Raw genomic sequence first — 20,855 nt, 5'->3', positions numbered from 1 at the left:
ATTTAGCTACTTTAGCAGCACTACTTTGTCGAGACTCAAATCGACCAAAAATGTTAATTTAGGCCCAAACATTGCCTTACAATTTCCTTGAGTTTTGGCATGTACGCCGAATAGTTAAGGAAATTAATCCTTTAACTGCTAGTGTCTTCAAAGTTAAGGAAATTAATCCTTTAACTGCTAGTGTCTTCAAGTCTCTCGGTCTAGAAGTACAAGACTGAAAATAAGATACTACGGAGCTCAGCCAAACAATGATATGAATATGTTTACCCTAAATATTACAAAGATTACATGGCACACAGGGTGAGTAATTATGACCTAACTACGTTTTTTTTTTTGTTTTGTTTTGTGAATGTGGGTGTGCCAACTCGCAATTGAGCTTGGTCGAACAAGTAGAATAGATGTGGTGATGGTCGTGTCGAATGCGCTGCTGACTTCTGTACTCAAATGATTACGATCGAGGAAGGAACACGTCTCGGCCTTGAGTTCTAGAATTTGAAGACAAGGTTGCCTAGATCACTGCTAAGTTCAAGATCTCTTGCAACAAGTTCAGTTGCCTCGACTATATTTTGATAATATAGGTGCGCCAAATTAGTGTCAAGCTACAAGGACACAAGTACTCAAAGGAAATGCACGCTTTGATGGTGAATGTGGTTCGATCGTCTGAATGTCGAACTGCAAAATACACCTGAGAGTAATCAATCATAGAGCACTTCACTTAGCTAAGAAGTTGATGAAGTGACCTCTTTTGGTGAAGAAGTCAGAAACTATTAACAGACTAAGACTTGGACAGATAACCAACCAACTAGAAGCAACGAGTTCACCTGTCCAAACTGAAGGTGCTCCTAAATTGCCTGATTCTACTACTTCGGTGTTGTTCACTTATCCGAACTGAAGGTATCGCCGATTGCCACTGCTGGTTGCCAACACAGTACTATTAGTCCAAATTGGGGATGTGTTGATGAAAAAGGTTAGGATAGAAAGGTTTTGCGTAGAGCGTTCGAATTGTTTGTTGAGTTCAAGGGACTTCTCTTTGTGCACGAAGTCTTGTATTTATGGGGTTGAATTTTCTTTGGCGGTCGTGCTATAGGATTACATGCGAGAGTATCATCTTATTTCTCCAAAAGACTAGCCTTGTCCAACTTCAACACCGCCATCTCACACGTTGCATGCCTGCATGCACACTCCATACTATAGCAACCTTATCACCCTTATCACTTTAACCATATTTGGTTGTGACTTGTCTCTTTAGTCTTATAACCCTTATCCTTGTGCAAAAATGTGATTAATTTAATAATCACATGGCTACCCTCTCTTATCCATATCACTCCAACCAAAGATAACCTCAATTAGAGATAATTATTATGATAAAGCCATAATATATAATTAATATCTCTAAAAGCCATTGAAAGTTATCCTAATCGTTCTTCAATTCAACAATTCAAAATTCATGAGTTGAACGTGTAAAACCGGGGCTCTTCCTTCACCCAACGGACAATAGATTTTATTGTGGGATTAACCTTCACCATGTCCATTTGTTATAATGTTTAAAATAATTCATGGATATTAACTTAAAAAGAATGAAAATTTTTTATTGACTCAAAAATTAAAAATCTAAAATTCTATTTCCCACCCCCCAAACTTAAATCACACATTGTCCTCAAGGTGTGAAAAATAACGAAAGAAAACAAAAATATTAAAACCTTAAAAACTTAAAATAGCTAACAAGACAAAGAAAATAAATGAGGAAAATATAAATAGAAAATAAAATAATGAAAACAATAAAAGAAAGTATAAAATAAGAAAGAAAACAGAAAACAAAAGACAAAGAAACCGACACACCTGAGATTCGAAGATGGGGAAAGGCGCTAGAAACAAAACATAAAAATGAGACCAAAATTTGACATGCGTTAGGATCGAACTTGTGACCAGGGGCTTTGTGAAGATGCGCGGATCAACTCGTACGAGTCCACACTTGTGTTAATCTTGAGCACCAGCTAAGAGATAAGCTGATTTAGCAGCTTCATGTTTCAATTCAAAAACCCTAGCATCTGCTACACTCCCTCTCTTGCCTTGAGCCTAGAGCCATGAGAGCTTTCAAACCATAGCCTCCATATTTCTCCAAAGATGAGATATCTCTCTCGCTCTCTCACTCATCTACAAGACTACAACAAAACAAAGAGGTTCATGGAGTTCATCATGCCTGCAAACAGAGATGCATGCCTCATTTCCATCCGATCCAAAAGCCAAAAGGTTCAAAGGTAAAACTCTCCACCAAACTTCTTTGTTTCAGTTTCAATTTGTGCATTGCAGTAAAATAAACCAAAACTAACACATGCATGTGGTCTTCATCTATGCAAGGAAACTTGAGTGACAAAGAGAAATCAAGCACCGATTTGTGGCATAATAGTTTTGGCAGAGTCCACAATTTTCAGATCCAAAAGGAAGGTAAATAGCTGACAACCCCCAAACTTATTCTGTTGTTTCTTGATCTGAATCTATGAAAGGTAGTCATTGGATCTGTGTCTAATGTGATGCATCAGTATATTGCCCTTGGAATTTGTCCCTATGTCCATGTATCATGTATGACTAAATATTTTGCATGTCTCCTGATTATGAATGCCAAGGAAAATCTGCGCAAAACTTGATTTGCGATATATGGACCCTTCTGCACACTTGGATCCCCGATTGTAGAATCATTCATGTATTATATGTTTTCATATGGTCATGTATATTGATGAATGAACGGTGAATGTATGATTCCACATGTAGTTGAGATTAGACCGAATTAGTTCCGAATGCAGCCTGCAATCACAAATCAAAAACCTAATTAGATAAGTCAAGAAAAATAACAAGAATTAAAAATTGTATTTTTTTTTCTTTCAATTTTCTGATTTTTTTTTGTTGTGATTTTTGTAATTAGGAATAAAAATAGGAAAATAAAATAAACGAAAAGAAAAAGAAGAGTTAGAAAAATTGGGTTGCCTCCCATTTAGCGCTTTAGTTAACGTCTATAGCTAGACAAATTTGAAGGAAATTGGTGATTACATGACTTGTTCTTTTAGAGTCAACCACTCTTTGATAGCATCAAAGGCTAATAGTAGGAACGAAATGAGATGTTGTTTGTCAATTATGCGTTTCAAGGAAGTGGTTGAATCTTTCATATCTGGCCCTCTTTGTGAATGAATCTTTGTAATCAAATAGAATTCCCTCTAGCAAGGTTTACGTCTTCATCGAACTGACTTAAACCTTGTATTTAACACCCACAATTTCTACACTGGCCGAATTTCTTGACGAAGAATTTGGCTGCCATTAAGCTCTTTATGCTTCTTTTCCTTTTAGATTTTAGCTTGCTTGCAGGACTCGCCTAGATTTTCTTTAAATCTGAATGCTTGTACTGCTGGACTGTCCAATTCAGCAACATAAATTGTATCAGTCATCTGCTCTGTATCCAAGTCGATATGTGTGTTAGAGAGCTGATCATGTGACATGTTCGACGGCGTGAATTGATGAAAATACCCTTGGATGTTAGTTGTGTAATGTGGTTTAAGTGTGGTTTTGGGTCAATGTTCTTAAATCCTAATTGTTTGGAACCAATTAGGATTAAGTTATGGTATTTTTGATGGTTGACCAATCCTAGGCCACACACACACACACTCTCTCTTCTCTCTCCCGTACCCTCTCATCTCTCTCGGACTCTCACTCTCTCTCTCTCTCTCCTTCAAACTCGTACGGACAAACACCAAAGCCCTTGAAAATTCACAGATCGTGGTCAAAGTTGGCACCATTGTGTTCGTGAAGCTCAGACGAGTCGATTGGTACCCATTTTAGGTAAAGATACCTTCGAAAACCCTAGTTTTTCATATCCCCGATTTGTGCACTGTTCATGCACACGTAATTATGGATGTTTTTGGAAATTTGAAGCTTGTAGGAAGCTTAGTGAGGTCCCAAGGAAGCTCGAAGTGCTTCGTTTGAAGGTTTTGGATGTCGGGATCGTGTGGACGAAGTTTGGTCGGTTTTTCTTAGAATTCTCAAGTGAGATTCTGTGACTTTTAGAGCTTTAAATTAGTACGATTGTGTTCAACAAGTTAAGAGCTTCATTTTGGTATAAATTACGTGAAAAATGGATGAAAAACGAATGAGTTATAGAGTTTTGAAAATTTCCCAGTTTTCCAGCGATAACGACGGTCGCCAGAACTGAAGGTAGAAGACGAGAAGATATTTCGTTAAGTTTAACGGAATATTCTAACGGCGTTAGGTCACACCGTTAAGTTTTGTTAAGGAATAACGGAATATTCCTGGAATATACCTAACAGCGTCAATTGACACCGTCAGTGTGCCTGGCACATGGTCGCGTGTGGGGGGGCGTATCTGTGGTATATTCATATACCAATTTTGAGCTTTGTATGATAAGTTATTAGCTAGTTTTGCCTATCTGCTTTAAAATAACGTTTTTATAGTTAATTCGTATATAGGTGAGACTTCTCCCGAGGACGAGCGTATCCACGGGCGACTCGGGGGTTACGACTCATTGACATACCAGTGAGTGGGCTTTTGTTTTCAGTATATATTTATATACTTGATATATTTCCCATAAATGCATTTTTTTAAGGAAAGTATGCTTTGAAATAATATGCCAAATGCTTTTGTATTCTGAATATGCATTTCATGGTTGCATATATATAAATGTGGTGTTGTGGAGGCACAGGTAAGTTCAGGTAAGTTATGTTTGGTTATGTGACTCATCGATGATTTGATATGTGAAATGATGTTGAGCTCATAAAACTGCACCTAGGGTGATTGTGATTTAGCCAGAGATATAAAGTACATGCCTGTTTATTTATGTCACCTCCCGCATTATATGCTCATATTGGATCCAACTTAAGTGCACAGTCTTGTCGTACAAACCTTATTTATGGTTCCGACTCGTAGGTGACTAGCGACTTATCGCCCGACTATTATGAGAGAATAGAATTGAGCATAATTAGATTACACCCAATCTTGTCGTACAGACCCCTTTTTAGTGGTTCCGACTTATGTGCAGTATATTGTCGTATACGTCATTGTAGTGACTCCGGCTAGTTTAACTTTTGAGCTATGAATTCAACCATACAGACTACCACGGGAGTTCCGGCTATCATATCATATTTCTATGAAATCATTCTTACCTGGATTGTTTACTTTGTTATATTTTGGCATGGCATATGTTTATTTTTCTTCCTTTGATTTTAGGTACAAATGGAGCGAGACATGGCACTTGCGACCATTCAAGCTCAATTGGCACAGCTCACTGCTCAATTGACTCATAATGCCGAACGGACCACAATGCCAAGTGTCCCTACACTTGATGTGCCCTATGGGCAAGGATATCAAAGTCCTCAATTTTATGCCAATGAAGATGTTTGGGATATCAAGGCTATAACCAATCAAGGGGCAACATGTTTACCAACGCTTGCAATTCAGATTGGAGAGATCATTCAAATTATATGTGGGGGGAGCCTCAACAATTCCAACAAGATGGATATTGGCAGCAAGAGGAGGAGTTCTACACCACACCTATACAGCCACCACCGCATACCCCACAACAATTCCAATCTAATTCAAGTATGTCCATGGATAGTGATCAAATTCTTCAAGTACTAACCTCTTTGACGCAGGACCAACAAAATCAAGAGAAGGAGTTGGAAAAATTGAAGAGACAAATGGGAGAGATTATGGAATTCATGGTACAAATTCAAGAGCAAGGTGACATGAAGGATGAAGCTGTCCCAGAACCATCCAAACACAGCCCGAACATGGATGAATTGCTGCTGCAAGCAGAAGAGGAGGATGACGACCTGGGCAGTTTAGCAGAATTCTTGCTGCAAGCTCCTCAAATCCCTATGTCATCCAACTCAGGTGAGGAAGTTCTAAATTCACTTCATTCTAACATTATTCCACCGAATGTCCTTTGTCCTTGCAGGTTTTTGATTCCAAATATCAACGAGAGTGAAAAAGACATTGTGGAAGCTCTTCCAAAGGTGCAAAGTGATATCCCAATTCTTGGTGCACCAAAACAAGTTCCCGATGGTATTGAAACGTTCAAAGAACCTTGCACACCAAGAAAAGGGATTCAAGAGAATGAAGTGGTTGAAGCATATCAAGAATTCATCCAAGGGGCTGTGCATGAGACAATCAAGCCCAAAGCAGTTGAGTTTGATGACACGGGACAAGCCACAACCATCATAGTAAACCTGGCCAAGTTCAAAGTCCCGGAAATGTTCAAAGATGTGGTGTTTGTCATTGAGTTTGTGTCGGAAAAAGAAAGTAAGCCATCTTCTCCAATTTCAATTTTAATTTATACTAACATGTTTCTGATTTTGATGATTCAGGCACCCACTCTTGAATTTAAACCATTGCCGAATCATTTCAAGTACCACCTCCCATTAAAAGATAAATTCCATGCTTTGGAGCCGAGGGGAATTTAAAGGAAAGATTCGTCCGGCTAAAGACGTTAAATCAAGTGCTTCTTGGGAGGCAACCCAAGCATTCAACGAAGGGAGACTTTGGAATCGCTAACCAAATCAGATTTGAATTCTTACACCCTTATCTTTACTGCTTTCATTTTGTTTTGTTTAGTTAGTTGTGTTATTTGGTTAATTTCTGTAAGTTTGTGTTATTTAGTTTAAGTGTGGGGGGAAGGTTAACCAAAGTCTTTCTACATTAATTTACATATAATTTAAAACAAAAAAAAAAAAAAAAAAAAAAAAAAAAAAAAAAAAACATTAACTTAAAAATATTTTACAATGATGTGTGAACTAATAGCATTCATTGGTCAGGTGGTGCTTCAGTAGTCGGCGGTGCTTCAGCAGTCGGCGGGGCCACGGAAGGAGGAGGTATCAGAGGTTGATCAGTTGGAGCTTCACTACGTGGTGCCGCCCCAGAAGACGAAGGCAGATGCGGTTGGAACAAACCCACAAACCTCCGATGATCAAGTAAAATTTGACCATCAGTGTCCTGCATCTGGTCAATTTTCCTCTTCATGGTTGTGGCATAATTGTGTGCAAGCTTGTGCAATTGTTTATTTTCATGCTTGAGTCCTTTAATCTCCTCTTTGAGACTCTGTATTTCAGCCACCAACGATTCAACGTGACGGGTTCGGGCAAATAGGCGTTGGGCCATGTTGGACACGGAACCGGCACACTGCACGCTAAGAGCCAGAGACTCCTTAACCGCCAATTCATCAGACCGTCTAGCGAGCAGTCTGTTATCTCTGGGGGTGACAAGGTTCCGGGCCACCACCGCAGCGGTCATGTCATTTTTCATCACCGAATCTCCAACGGTAAGAGGACCGGTAGGGGATATGAAAGATGGGCGCCATATGTTGTCTGGTGAAGGCGGAGCTGCCTCTTCACCAATGTTCAAGTCAAAACGACGATCAGAAGGGCCAGACATTTTCTGAAGGTGGTGAAGAAAGAAGAGAGTCGGACTGATTAAGATTTTGGAAGTTTACAGGAGGGAGTGTTTACAGGAGGGAGCTCAAGTGTGTTGTGGAACAAAATTAACGCCTCTATAAAAAGAAGAAATCAAGGAGGCGCTCCTCAGAGAAGCGTCCTCTCGCAAATCGAAGAGTCGGGGCTCCTTTCTCAAAAGCCGGATTCTTTTCTCAAAAGAGGCGTTGCATTTCTCAAAAGCTGGGCTTGCTCAGAAACCACGAGCCGAACCCCGGATTTCAAAAGATCAATTTGTCCAGACGTGTCGTCACTTGTCACACGCAAATTGCTTTGCGAAAATCTCGGGTAGTTTGTCGAAGCACCAATTCAGAAATCGAAGAGGGAAATTCAACAGTCAAAGACACGCTAGCTTTCTCAAAAGCTGGGCTTCAACCCACGGGCAAATCTTCTTTTCCAGATTTATCCGCACGTGTCACATGCTACCTCTACAATCGACGATGCTCAGAGCTCGAAGCGCCGATTCCAGATACCAATAAGGAATCTGCTTTGCGGAAATCACGAATTGCTGGTCGAAAATTTATGGTGAAGTGGGAAAGCACGTTGCACTGTTCTTTTACTTGTGTCGGTAACCCTGGGATAATTGAACAGTACCTCTACCAGCCATTAAGAAAAGTCCTATAAGTATTTACCTTCGCCTTCCACAGCAAAGGCACACCCTCTCAGCACTTCTTCATCTCCGAGAATGCATTCCCAAAGAACCCTCTCGAGTCACACTGTATTCCTCATTCCCTGGGATACCCCTGCAAACAACCCATCCAGAGCAAGAGTATCTCATATCATGCTTTCTCCCTGTCCTTTCTCCAGCCAGCACCTGCTCTCGAGTACTCATCATCTTATGCCTTCGCTTCGTCTCTTACTTAAGAGGGAAGTGAAGATGATACCTCGAAGCATGTGGAGACAACGTGCTGATTCATCTTCAACTAAGGACAAGGAGAAAGAGAGCAAGAGGTGGGCACTTGGAAAGATTGAAGAAAGAAACAGACCAACACCTCTCCCTCGTGCCTGCCCGTTGTGCAGAAGAAACAAGCAGAGAAGAATGCAGCTTGCACAATCATCCCAGCGGAAGGAGTCCGAGCTGAAGAACTAGTGAAGCTGCCACATCTGCTTGGAGAACAAATAAGGAACTGCAACATCGCCAAAGAGCAAAGCCTCGCCGTACAATATCATCAAATCATCACTTGCAAGTAAAAAGCTAAGTGTCACCCTGTTCAAGAGGAAAGCTGTGGAAAGTCAACAAGCACGACCAATGATCACTTATTAGTTCTATTCATTGTCTTTTATCGTGATTTTCAATTTTTCGTTTGCAATTTTTTTTTTATATTTTCTTGTGTTACTAAACTGAATTATTTCTTTTCTTTGCAGGAACTTTTGGTTATTTCCACCCTTGAAGTTGATTGCAGAATTTTAGCTTGGAGGGTCATCGCTTGATTTTACTGCAAATTAGGGAAGTTTTCAGTCCAATTGCTTTATTTTGTTTCTTATTATTTATTTATTTTATTTTTATTTGCATTATAGTGTTTTCTGACATTGGGGACAATGTCCAGTTTAAGTGTGGGGGTAGACATCTCTAGAATTTCATCTGTTTCTGTGTTGTTTTTTTTTGTTTTCTTAAAAAATAAAAAAATAAAAAATAAAAAATAAAAAAATAAAAAATAATTTCGAAAAATTTAAAAATCCAAAAAAATATTGTCTTGTTTCCCTTATTGTTTTGAATTAGATTTTTGTTAGTTTCCCGACCCAATGATATAATTGGATCAAATTTGAACCATGATCATCAAGAACTTAGTTAACATGTGTTTTGTGAAATTCCTAATTCTCTTGTTAGTTTTGTACATGTTTGATCATCTTTGAAAAACCAAATGCACATAGCCTTGTTAATGTGAAACTAAAGTATGAATTAAAGCTTCATATGTGAATTTAGTGACCATATATATCCTATGTGAGTTTTTGAGCCGATTGAAAGTGTGTGCATTTTTCATACACTCCTATTCTTTCATGTGTGATGAACTTATGTGAGATACATCTCTAGAACTTGCGTAACGATCTTTCGAAATGTTTGTCATTGATTGCATGAACTTGGAAATGATAGAGGCATTAGGTTTACCACTATGGCCCAAATAACCATGTTTCCCAAATGAAAATGATATCATTAGATTGCCAATTTGAGCCGTGTATGTTGAGCCTTTTATTTCTTATCACCAGATATGTCTACCCTTATACCTGAAACAGTTTTCCTTACCCTTTCCAAGCAAGCTTGTGAGCAATGTGAGATTGTCTTATGAGAAATGTTTGTGAAGTACTTTGAAGGTGTTTGGCAAAAGAATAAGTGTGGGGGTATTTTATGTTTGTATTTAAAAAAAAAAAAAAAAAAAAAAAGAGAAAAAAAAAGAAAAAGAGAGATTGTATACAAAGAAAATAAAAAGTTTTTAAAGTTTCAGTTTAAGGGTGTGGTTGGAGGTGCTAGAAGAATCGCTGGAAATATTGAGTTCTTATAAATCTAAACAAAAGAATTGCTTGCAATGTAGCTTGGAACTTGTGTTTACCTATTCTTTCATTTCAATAACCCTCTCCCTAAACCTCATTACGTCCAATAAAAGTCCTCTTGATTTAAGTTTTGCAATTATGACTGTGGAGAAGTGATCTTTATGCAAGCTTATGGTAGAAATTTCACATTTGATTCTTTGAGCGAAACACATTAAAACTAAACACATATGTGATTGAGTGTATATCCCGTGAGAATGTTACTAGTTTGCATATGATGATTTTAAAAATAAAAACTTGAAATTGCATTAGCATGGCTATCTCACACACTACACTTCAAGGATGATTCAAAGATTACTGCTAATATTTGAATAAGGAAGATGAACTTGGATTAGTTCCTTGATGCTAGCTATGGTTCTTGATGATTTGTTTTCTTAAATGAATTTCTATGAGGGTCACATAGAAGGAAGCTAATGTTTTTCTTGTTACTTCTTGTTCTTATTTTCTTTGTTTTGCTCGAGGACTAGCAAAAGTTAAGTGTGGGGGTATTTGATCGGATCATATTTATATATATTTTTACTTTAAATTCACTCGTCTTTTCTTGGTTAGTTCCTTATATTTTTGAGCTATTTACGTTATTTTTGTGTTTATAGGATTTGTTATGCAAAGAAAATAAAAATAGAACAAGTGAAATTTTATTCGTGAAAAGCAAATTTAAATTACAATATTGCTAACCCATTGTGACGCTAAATGATAAACCAATATTTAAACTATATATTTCATCATTTTATATTTCTTTTCTTGTCTAATTTATTTGGAAGCTTTAAGTATTTATGATACTTTTGATATATTGTGTTTGTAGGAGTAACATGATCGAAAGAACTTATTTTTCTGCTATGTGGGGCTGCTAGAAACTAAATGAAAATAAAAGGAGAGCATCGAGAGGAGAATATAGAGGAAAGCAAGCTGCCTTTGCAGCTGGAGGAAAGCAGGTCAGCGACAAAGGGATCCAAGGAAGTCAGAAGAATTAGGGGACAGCAACTGGCAAAGCAGAGGAAATGGAGGAGTCCACACGGGGGACGGAAAAAGAATCCAAGGGAGAGGAGAGAACGTGCAGAGAAATAAGAGGGGAGCTGAAAAAGAAAGAAGAAGAGAAGACAAAAAAAAAGGAAGTAGTAAGGAGGTCAGCAAGTCAGTAACGAGAGGGAGAGAACCGAGAGCTGGGGGTGGTTTACCTGCCCTTGCAGCTTTGAAAAACACGTGCAGGGAGAGAAGGCGACTGACGCAGGTGGGAGGTCCACACAAACAGCCACACGGACAGAAGAGCGCAGGAGAGCTGAGGGAGGACAGACAGCTGCCCTTGGCAGCGTGAGTGCACAGGAAAAAAGGCAGCATAGGCGAGAGGTCAGTACGCAAGAAGGGAAGGCAGGCGAAAGAGGTCAGCAAGAGGAAAGCTGCCATTTGGCAGCATGAGAATGGGGAGGATGGACAGAGTGAAGACTTGCGAGGAGCTGCGGGAAAGAAGGAGGTCAGAGTCAGTACGGGACAGCAAGAATAAGGAGGGCACGAACGCAGCAGATCATCCCCTTTCGGTTTAATCTTTCCAAACTTCTATTTTATTTCTATTTTAATAATGTGTAACTAAGTTTATTTTGGCTAGAGGTTAATTCAAAGCCATGAATATATTTGTAATATGAATTGATTACCTTCAGTTGTGATTTCTGAGTTGTGATTTAATTTGCTTAACTGCTTGATTGATAACTTATTTTTGTATGTCGATTAAGCATGCATACTTAATTTACATGCATGAATTTGATGCTAGAATATAAGTGAATTTCACCTAATCGTTATGAACTTATATTCACAAGTAGTGAATGTTGTTATCCACAATCGTGTTAAGTGAATTCTTGGCAAGAGTATCATGCTTTTCATAGTTACGAATGCCTCGTCAATGCTTATAGTTTTCACAAAGTTTAATGATCTTTGATTGTATCTCTATTGTGCTTTTCACGTAGGGGACTTTTGAAGAATGTTTTGAATTGTTGTATGCGTTTTCCCGTCCAATTCAATAACTTAAGGAAAACTTGAAGATTAAAAAAGTGCTGTTCACGGTTAATCTGAAGTGTTGAGATTCACAACTTATTGAAAGAACAACTGAAAATCAATTTAGGTTGCATATGTGTCATGTGTAGAGAAGAATCCTCTAGCTAATCCATCACCTATCCTTTCACCTTAATTTTATGTTTTTGTCAATTCTGTAATTTATTTAAGTTTAATATACTTCTCGTCAAAACCAAAACCCCCCATTATTAAATTATATTATTTAGTTAGTTTTCATTATTGTTAGTCTTTCAATTCGATTTCCGTCAATTTCAGTTCCTAGTGTTTAATTTGATTATTTTCATTATTTTGAGTCATCCTAAGTGTGTTTCGAGTTATTAGAGTTTTTAGCCTAGTTTTGTGTCCTTGAGTCTTGTTTAATATTTTTAAATTAATTTAGAATAGATTAGCAATCCCTCCTAATCCCCGGCCTAGAACGATACCCTACTTACATCTATACTACAATTGTCAAAAAGAGGGTTTAATTTGTGTGTCAAGAAATTCTCACATCAATCACCCAAATTCCTCGAGCGGCAAACAGCCATGCAGATGCTTTGGCTTGCCTCGCCTCAGCGGTGGAAGACAAGATTGGGAGAAAAATTCAGGTCGAATTGTTGGCAGCACCAAGCACCATGGCTGCAGAAGTATGCAACTTACAACAGGGGGATAATTAGATTACCCCGATTTATAGATTCCTTACTCATGGCACCCTTCCAAATGACAAAGTCCAAGCTAAGAAAATTCGATACAAGGATACCAGTTACTTGATCACTAATGACCAACTCTACAAGCGGGGTTTTAACCTACCATACCTAAGATGCCTTACGACCGCAAAGGTGGAAACTGTCTTTCGGGAAATACATGAAGGAGTCTGCAGAGATCATGCTGGATCTCGATCCCTAGCACACAAGGCTTTTCGCCAAGGATATTATTGGCCAACAATCCACCAAGATGCCATTAGAATATCCCGCTTATGTGATAAGTGTGAACGCTACGTAACTATTCCTCACTCCCTTCCCGAGCTGCTCACTCCTATGATCAGCCCTTGGCCATTCGCCCAATGGGAACTTGATTTGATTGGCCCAATGCCTGCAGGGAAGGGCAAAGTTCGCTATGCAATCGTTGCAGTTGACTACTTCACAAAGTGGGCCGAAGTAGAACGTGAAGGGAAATTGTGAGATTTCATGTGGGATTTCTAGTGACTAGCATGCATATACAATTCAAAATTTATATACGAAAGCAACGGAACCATGTTATCAATTAATATCAAAGCTATAGTCATGCAAATCCCCTTCAAGATGCATAGGTTTATGTAAGATGCATCAAAAATAATTTGTTGAAGAACAAAGTGTAGGAGTAGTTTTATACCTCTTGATCTAGACTTTAGACCAAGGATGGACCACCTCCAAGCCCTTTGTTGTTGGAACTCCTTGAGCCTAGCCTCCCTCCTTGCCTCCTCCACTTTATTAGAATGAGTGCTCCTTGGTTCTCCTTAAGTCTCCAAAGTTGAAGACCTCTAAAGATCCTCACCCACTAGAGTAGTGAGAAGGATGAAGGAATAACCAAAAGGGTGAGAAGATGATTAGCTAAACCCCCTTTTGGTGGCCGGCCCTTTGAGTGTTGAGAGAGATATTTTCTTTTTCTCTTTTGTTGTTTTAACACTTCAAAAACCCTAATGAAACTTTGTGCTATAAAGTTCCTTTTATAACAAAAAAGAAACAAGTCAACATTTGACTCTCTCTCTCCCTCCTTTGGCCGGCCCCTTTAGTGTTGTTTGGGCTTTGGGCTTTTATTATTTCAAGTCATCATCTGCTTGAATAAAAGCCCAATGGGTTTAGGCCCAATGGGCCCAATTAGACCCGAACTTTTCTTTAAGCCCAAAACGATCTTTTATCGCTTTTATGATTTCTTTAGACATTCTAATTAATCACAACACCTAATTAATCCAATTAATTATTTACATCATCCATTAGTTACTCACTACAAGAGTGTATTGGTGAACAATCATTTTAGGTTCTAATTAGCAAGGCAGTGAGGTGATTGGCACCAATCCAATTGATTATTTTTAATCCAATCACTTAGTGAATTAAAACTTACTTTTAATTCACCTTCTTCTTTGACGACTACATTTAATCATCTAGAAGAACTCACAAGTCATGAGTGACATCTAACCATATATCATGGCTACCCAAGTTAATGTAGAATTTGTTCGGAGAACCTATTCAGTTGGAATTACAATGTAATTCGATCATTCTCTAAAACAATACTCCCAATCACATTACTAGGGTATGGGTATATTATGTCAAACCCCTAATGTGATTATTCCTTCTTATATGATTCATTTGAGTCGTATAGGAACGCTTTCCTTTATTACGCTCGATACTTCGGCCGAAGATTCCCGAATGATATCTTAGAGTATTCATCCTCTCTTAACGAGGATTAGAGATTCCTTGTTGCGCATTCAATTGCCTCTATGACTAAGTGGGTTAACCCCAACTATGCCGTGGACACCCGCGGATGGAGTGACTTTGACATAATCAAAGATCAAGTACCTAACCACAAGACAACTATGATGCCTCAGGTCAAATGACTACTTACATTATTCCAACCATTAGAGTTACTTGCTTGACATGTGAGTAGACCTCCATGCAAGTACTTTCGTTCGATTGTGTTCAGTGAACTCATTCCCTTAATCAGCACCTACATACCTGTCTTAGTGTCACTACACGAATGGGACGAGACTTTCCATCCTTCCAATTGAAGCGGACATAGTATGTACCGGTCTATGCATTGTCAGTATCCCTCCGACAATCCTATGACCAGGAACCTTTTGGACATGATGGTTATGTGAAGAAGGTCTCTGTAGTCTAACATCATTAGATTACTTCTTCCATCAATCCATTATCCATGGATTCACTATTTAGGACATATATCGTGTGTTGAGATAGTCCTAATTAGTATCTTTGCCATTTGATGTACAAGAATCATCTATACATCCATTCATTGTCCTGAAAGGTTTCTTCCAAAGATTGACTTTCAGGGCATATTTCCAACAAAACCCTTGGCAACCATTACTGAGGCAAAAATAGAAAACTTCGTATGGAAGAACATCCTTTGCAGATTCAGCATTCCCAATGCGATAGTCACTGACAACGGGCGACAGTTCGACAACAATAAGTTCAGGATGTTCTACTCTAAGTTCAACATCAACTTATGTTTTGCCTCCCCAGCTTATCCCCAGTCTAATGGACAAGTTGAAGTTATCAACAAAATAATCAAGCGAACTTTGAAAACCAGCTTGGACAAGGCTAAAGGTTGTTGGCCAGAATTTGTACCCCAAGTTCTTTGGTCATACTGCACTTCGTATCGGACATCAACAGGAGAAACCCCATTCTCACTTGCCTTTGGTACAGAGACAGTTGTCCCAGTTGAGTTTGAGCAAGCAACGTTCTGATTCCAGAACTACGTGCAAAGCGAAAATGACAAACAACTTACCCTCAACTTACATCTAGTCGAGGAACACAGAAACTAGGCTCACTTGAGGAATGTCGCCTACAAGCAGCGCATCTCTGTTGGAAATATGCCCTGAAAGTCAATCTTTGGAAGAAATCTTTCAGGACAAATGAATCGATGTATGGATGATTCTTATACATCAAATGGCAAAGATACTAATTAGGACTATCTCAATAAACGATATATGTCCTGAATAGTGAATCCATGGACAATGGATCGATTGAAGAAGTAATCTAATGATGTTAGACTACAGAGACCTTCTTCACATAACCATTATGTCCAAAAGGTTCCTGGTCGTTGGATTGTCGGAGGGATACTGACAATGCTTAGACCGGTACATACTGTGTCCGCTTCAATTGGAATGATGGAAAGTCTCATCCCATTCGTGTTGTGACACTAAGACAAGTATGTAGGTGCTCATTAGGGGAATGAGTTCACTGAACACAATCGAACGAGAGTACTTGCATGGAGGTATACTCACATGTCAAGCAAGTAACTCTAATGGTTGGAAAGATGTAAGTAATCCTTAGACCTGAGGCATCGTCGTTGTCTTGTGGTTAAGTACTTAATCTTTGATTATGTCAAAGTCTCCCCATTCGAGGGTGTCCACGGCATAATTGGGGTTAAGCCACTTAGTCATGAAGGCAAGTGTATGCGCAACAAGGAATCTCTAATGCTCGATAAGAGAGGAAGAATACTCTAAGATATGATTCGGGAATCTTCGGCCGAAGTATCGAGCGTATTGAAAGGAAAGTGTTCCTATACGACTCAAATGAATCATATATGAAGGAATAATCGCATTAGGGGTTTGACATGATATATCCATACCCTAATGATGTGATTGAGAGTATTGTATTAGAGAAGGATTGAATTACATTGTAATTCCAACTGACTAGGTTCTTCGAATAAACTTCTACATTAGCTTGGGTAGCTATGACATATGGTTAGATGTCACTCATAGCTTGTGAGTTCTTCTAGATGATTAAATGTAGTCATCAAAGAAGAAAGGTGAATTAAAATGAGGTTTTAATTCACTAAGTGATTGAATTAAATATAAGCAATTGGATTGATGCCAATCACCTCACTGCCTTGCTAATTAGAACCTAAAAGATTGTTCACCAAAACACTATTGTGGTGAGTAACTAATGGATGATGGAAACAATTAATTGGATTAATTATGTGTTGTGATTAATTTAGAAAAGTCTAAAGAAATCATAAAAGCGATAAAGATCGTTTTGGGCTTAAAGAAACGTTCGGGTTTAATTGGGCCCATTGGGCCTAAACCCATTGAGCTTTTATTCAAGCATTGGATGACTTGAAATAAATGAAAGTCCAAAGCCCAAACAACACAAAGAGGGCCGGCCATATTAAGTGGGGAAGGAGAGAAAAATTAGTCAAGTGTTGACTAGGTTTCTTTTGTCTATATAAGCAACTTTATAGAGATAAAGTTCATTAGGGTTTTTGTGTGTGTTAAAACAACAAAGAGGCAAAAGAAAAAATAGCTCTCTAAACTACACAAAGGCCGGCCACCAAAGGGGGTTTTTACTAACCTCTCTTACACCCTTTTGGTTATTCCTTCATCCTTCTCACTACACTAGTGGGTGAGGATCTTTAGAGGTTTCCTACTTTGGAAACTTGAAGAGAACCTAGGAGCACTCATTGTAACAAAGTGGAGGAGGCAAGGAGGGAAGCTAGGCTCAAGGATTTCAAGGAGCAAAGGGCTTGGAGGTGGTCCATCCTTGGTCTCAAGTCTAGATCAAGAGGTATAAGACTAACCTTCACCTTGTTCTTGATTCTTTAAAATGTTTTGATGCATTATATATAAACCTATGAACCTTGAAGGGGATTTTCATGACTATAGCTTTGATAATATGTTATAAATGCTTCCGCTGCTTTCGTATATTAAATTTGATTTGAATATGCATGATAGTCATTATGAAATCCCATTCTAGAAATCTCATAAATTTCCCTTCAAGTGGTATTAGAGCCAATGGTTTATGTATAATGTGTCCTTTTGGATTTTATGCATATGGGTATTAATGTTATGCATGACATATTTATTGTTTCATTCAAAGTATGTTTGTCTTTTGTTTTTCAATAGTTGAAAAATGTTAGTCAAAAGTTGAGAAAGATATGTTTGCAAAAGTGTTTTGTATGCATGAATGAAAAATGAGTTTAAGACTAGTTTGACATATTATTTCTTCATTTAAAAGTATGTTTGTCTTTTGTTTTTCAATGGTTGAAAAATGTAAATCAAGAGTTGAAAAAGATATGCATGTAAAAGTTGTTTTGTATGCATAAATGAAGAATAAGTCATGAACAAAATTTGGGGTTTTGTTCAAAAGGGTAGGCACGGTTTTGGGGTGGTTTTGGGTTGTGTTTGTGTTTTATTGTAAACCACTCACACATCCTATTAAAGCTTAAAAGAAGTGTTCTTGTCACTTTTGTTTTTGGGTTTGAAAAATCACCAAGAATACACAAATCTTGAAAAAGTGTTCATGGTTTTGTTCATGGTGTTCATAATTGGGTTTTGGGTGAAAATGGTTTTATTTGGTTTTCATGCATGGTTTTATGGTTTTGGGTGATGATCTTACCATCCATAACTATATTAAAACTTATTAAAACCCTAGACTTGACTAGGAGGATTTCCATCACCCATCTCACCTAAGTTTTAATGGCAAAACCAAGTGACAAGCAAAATTTAATTTTTCTTACATAATGTGGCTTTTAATGCATGTTGTGTAAGATTGTGTAAGAGACCTCCCATCCCCTTAATGTGGCCGGCCTCCCTAGTGGATTTATCCACTTGTGGGGCTATTTTGTAATCTTTGAAAAGTTGATATTTACTTTGAAATATTTACGGTTTTACCCCTAACTTTTCATATTTACATTTAGGCCCCTACTAACTAGAAAGTTAAAATATTTGATTTTAATTTTGTTAGTTGTTTAAACTCATAATACTATTATGCCCATATGCACTAAATCTAAATGTTTATGTTGCATTCCCTAATGATTATTTAAATGTGTTTAAGTAGTTATGAAATGGATGACTTTGGGCTTATGCCTTAAACGATAATTGAGCTATATGATAAGGCGCTAAAATCAAATTGTTTGAACCTTGGGAATGTGTTTTAATTACTGTTTAATTGGACCTTGTCACATTTGACGTTAATCTATCTCTCCCCTTTTAGTATATGTAATTTATAGGAATTTGTACAAATCGGTTTGTAATTCTTATTACTTCTTAATCTCTATTCGTTAGTGGATTCCCTCTAGTGCTAGACTAGAGTTTCTTTAACTATTGGTAAGGAGACATAATTAAAAGAGGGTTTTGACATGAGATTAAAGATTAAAAAGGGTCCAATGCCCAAATTAGCAATGAATGATTGTCTTTCATTTCTAATGGCTCAATGAAAATGGTTTTAATTGGATTGATAAGCACGTAATTAAATTGACACAACCTCCCCGAGTTTATATTCAACAATGATGGCTCGTTGTTGCAATAACCTAATAAGTCCATAGTCATCCAAGAGCCTAAGATAACTATAAAGTTCAAATTCAAAGGAATGCAAAAACCTTAGTAGTAGTAGTTACTTCCAATATTTGAAAAATTCGTTTTTGATATTGATTTGTTTTTCTTAAAACAAATAGTGGGAGTATCATACGCTACTAGACTATAATGAATACTATTAGTAGTTATACATATCTCCAATATTTTGAAAAATATTTTGATATTGATTTGTTTTATGAAAACGAATAGTGGGGATATTATATGCTACTAAATTCATTAACTTTGGACTAGTAGTTATAATAGGACAATTTATTTAATTGTGATTAAATAAATAAAATTGATGAGACCTTAAAATCCCTCAACCAAACAATATTAAGTTGTAAGCGTAAGAGTGCTTAGAACACTTTTTCGTGGCCTTCCACCGTGGTAGGCTCCAAGTGTTTATGACTTGTACACCGCCTTCACCCTATCATGGGGAAGTGACAAAGTGCATGCTTATATTCAGGAGGAGTTTATTTAAAACATTTGATGAGGTTAAGGTAGGCAACGAGTATGGCCAACATCGTATCATCGTGAGGTCATGCTTGAACCCCTAGCTAAACCGGCATGGTGGGAAAGAACTTAACTAAGAAACATAATGCCAACATCGTATCATCGTGAGGTATTATTTTCTAGAGGCCAAAAAGATGGGTAATCACAAGAGGTTGTTGTGAATGGGTACTTGTACCCTCTCATTATTATTGTTGCTAGCCGACATCGTATCATCGTGAGGTGGGCTTGGTAATAGTGAGCCTCCCATAACCCGCTAGGAGCTTTCTTTGAAATCTCCCGGATTCCATTATGGGGGATATGGAATTTGCCAAAAATAGTGGGTGATGTCATTCGGTTTAAAGACCCAAATCGTTTGACTTAATCAACAATCAATCTAATTATTTTATTTGTTTATGTATATATATATGGTTGGAAGCACACTCGCGAAAATACTCGACAAACATTGCCTAGAGGGGCACAATTTCCCATCATGGTATCGTAATGTCAAGATTCTCCTAACCTTGGAGAAGATTGTTTACGTACTAGACAAAGCTCCACCTCACATACCTCTTGGCCCTGACGCCACTGAGGATGAACGTGCTAAGTATGACAAGCACGTTGAGGATGATACACAAGCCAAGTGCTATCTGTTGGCTTCCATGAATGAGGAGCTACAGAGACAGCACGAGGGCATGGACAGTGCATCTTCCATAATACTCCATCTTACGGAGTTATATGGTGAAGGGACGCGCAACCGTCGCTTTAGCACTGTCTGTGAACTTGTGAAGACCAAGATGGTCAAGGGGGCTCCAGTACATCAACATGTACTGAAGATGATAGGATTCATTGAACAATTGGAGAACCTTGGTACTCCACTTGACGGGGAATTGGCCCAGGATTTCATATTGGCTTCTCTTTCTGATTCATTTTCGCAGTTCGTAATGAACTACAACATGAATAAGATGGATAGCACTCTCTCCGAGTTACTAAACATGTTAGTAACCGCCGAGAAGACTATGAAGAAAGAGAACGTTGTAGGGACTGCTGCAGTAGCCTACAACAAGCCATCCTCTTCCAAGGCCAAGCCGCAAGGCAAAGGCAAAGGGAAGGAGAAGAAGTCCCCCACTCCTAAGCCGAAAGGAGGAGTGAGGAAAAAGAAGGCAATGGAGCCCAAGGGGACTTGCCACCACTGTGGAAAGGAGGGGCATTGGAAGAGGAATTGCAGGTTA

The 20,855-nt window shown here is 38.2% G+C and overlaps 1 long non-coding RNA gene across 1 annotated transcript; it reads right to left on the bottom strand.

Moving 5' to 3' along the window:
• Positions 1 to 239: 239 nt before the first annotated feature.
• On the bottom strand, positions 240 to 923 carry LOC139190298 (uncharacterized). Its single transcript, XR_011574415.1, has 2 exons — positions 822 to 923; positions 240 to 672 (listed from the first exon to the last, which is right to left on the bottom strand). It is a non-coding gene; the product is annotated as an uncharacterized lncRNA (long non-coding RNA).
• Between the last annotated feature and the right edge of the window lie 19,932 nt (positions 924 to 20,855).

This window comes from Malus domestica, chromosome 13 (assembly GCF_042453785.1).
Source record: "Malus domestica chromosome 13, GDT2T_hap1".
NCBI classification, from domain to species: Eukaryota; Viridiplantae; Streptophyta; class Magnoliopsida; order Rosales; family Rosaceae; genus Malus; species Malus domestica.
Note: the sequence above shows the minus strand (reverse complement) of the source record. Positions and strands in the feature narration are given on the sequence as shown.